The sequence below is a fragment of the Piliocolobus tephrosceles genome, chromosome 13 (genome assembly GCF_002776525.5).
Source record: "Piliocolobus tephrosceles isolate RC106 chromosome 13, ASM277652v3, whole genome shotgun sequence".
Lineage (NCBI taxonomy): Eukaryota > Metazoa > Chordata > Mammalia > Primates > Cercopithecidae > Piliocolobus > Piliocolobus tephrosceles.
Window position 1 is genome coordinate 23,093,505 of NC_045446.1, and position 2,521 is coordinate 23,096,025.

The following is a 2,521-nucleotide window of genomic DNA, read 5'->3' on the forward strand; positions in this document are numbered from 1 at the left end:
ACAGCCAGGTCTTTGATGAATATGATCAAAGAGATCCATTGCTTGAAAAGCAGCTAAAATCAAAAGCATGATGTTTTGTCTTAGTATTTACTCACTATTGAATTGCAGTCAGAATAATGGACTAGAAATCACTTAAAACTTTTCAGCAGAATTACTCCTGCAACATTTTAATAGGTTTAGAAGATAATCTATAAAAATACATATAATTGAAATTTCTCCCAATCCACTGTCTAAGGAGCATGTTTAGAAAACAAAACAAAAAACATCTTTTAGGGAAGTAAGTAATAAATTCAGGTTGTTATATCCAGTTTTACCAGTGATTGGGAAAAGTGTGTGCACAAAAATGCCTTTTGCTTTACTCAGTATTCAGCTGGGCCACTTAGTTTATTTAAGAGCTGCTGAGATCATTGTGAATGAGAGAGGCTTTTTATGCCCTTTCTGCTGCAAGTGCCATTAAAGATTGCTGGCAAGTTGGGGGCGGGTGAAAAATCTTGTTTAGAGCTCTATCCATCTTACAATTATCTCCTCTGAGACATAAGCACCAATTGAGCAAAATAATTGAAGTTCAATGCTAAAGGATTGAGTACTGAGCTAAGAGACTAAGAAAAGGGTCTTCAGAGATACACATAGTTCATCTACATGTAACACATTTAGAGGAATCTGTTTCTGACTTTGGATTCATTCAATCTACAGATAGTTACTTAATGGCAGGCACTATGGTAAGCACCACTGCTATGTGGTAAGAAAAACTGGGTCCCTGCTTTATGGAGCTTAATCCCGTAGTTGATTTTGAAAGGAAAAGGAGGGGAATACTTGGCCTGGAATGAGAGAAGGAAAGCTGGTTATCAACTGTCAGCTAGTGGAAAAAACATTTACTCAGCTCTTACTATAAACTGTTTGCAACATTATAGTTTACATTTTACAAGGTATATGCATGCATATTTGAACATGATCTTCTGTATATCTCTTTCAATTGCCTTGAGAGATGAGAAAATCAAGGCTGGCTATGCAACAAATAAAAAGCTGTTACTGGAAGAAAAATTAAATTTACCCTCTTAGGTAACAGGAATCAAGAGAAAGGGTGGAAGCTACACAGAAACAGGAAGGGCTGCCTTAGAATAAACGTGTTGTCATATTCAAAACAACTAAGATATGGGAACAACCCGAGTGCCTGTGGGCAGATGACGGTGTAAAAAAATGTGAGATACATACACACAACACACACACACACATACACGCACACACACAGAGAGATGAATATTATTCAGCTATTAAAAAAAAAAAAAAAAAAAGGCCGGGCACGGTGGCTCACGCCTATAATCCCAGCACTTTAGGAGGCCAAGGTGGGTGGACTGTTTGAGGTCAGGAGTTTGAGACCAGCCTGGCCAACATGATGAAACTCCATCTCTATTAAAAATACAAAATTAGCTGGGCATGGTGGCGGGTGCCTGTAATCCCAGCTACTCGAGAGGATGAGGCAGCAGAATCACTTGAACCCAGGAGGCAGAGGTTGCAGTGAGCCGAGATTGTGCCATTGCACTCCAGCCTGGGCAACAAGAGCGAAACTCCATCTGAAAATGAAAAAAAAGAAGAAGGAAATCCTGCCACTTGCAATAACATTGATGAATGTGGAGGCCCTCATGCTAAACAAAATAAGCCAGAACTTATATGTGAAAGCTTAACTCTAAAAAAAACTTTTAAAAAGTCATACTCATTGAAACGGAGAGTAGAATGGGGTCAGAAAGGGTTGGGGGTGGGGAAATTGAGAGATATTGGTCAAAGGCTACAAGCTTTCAATTACAAGATGAATAAATTCTGAGGATCTAATGTACAGCATTGTGACTATAATATTAATACTGTATTGTATACTTGCAGTTTGTTAAGAGAGTCGATCCTAAGTTTTCTTATTTAAAAAAAGTAGTTATGTGGGATGATGGATATGTTAATTAGTTTGATTGTGGTCATCATTTTACAATTATATGTATGTCAAATCATTGCATTGTACACTTAAATATACACAATTTTATTAGTCAATTATATGTCAATAAAGTGGGAAAAAAATGTGAGAGTAGAAGACCTAGGATAAGACTTGTGGTAAAAAATTCAAGGGTCTTCCAAAAGGTTACACAGCACAGCAATTTAAAACACGAAAATACGTGTTTGATCTCACCATTACACAGTAGATCCATGTTAACAAACCTGCACATGTACACCCTCAAATCTAAAATAAAATGACCAACAACAAAAAAAGGCAAACAAGGATTTGGTATCCCAGAATAAAAGGGAACTAGTCAGTGGGTAATAACCATTCCATTTAGAATGATACCTTAAAAAATGTAAATATTTTGAGCTTCTGCACAGCAAAGGAAACAACAAAAATAATGGATTTTTTGCCTTGTCTTAGGAGGATTTCCAAATAGAGGGTGCATATTCAAACATCGGGGAGGGTGACAATTTCAAACTCCTTCCAGCTCTAGTACTCCGGTTCTATATGTGCCCTTTCCTCTATCCCAGTGGTTTT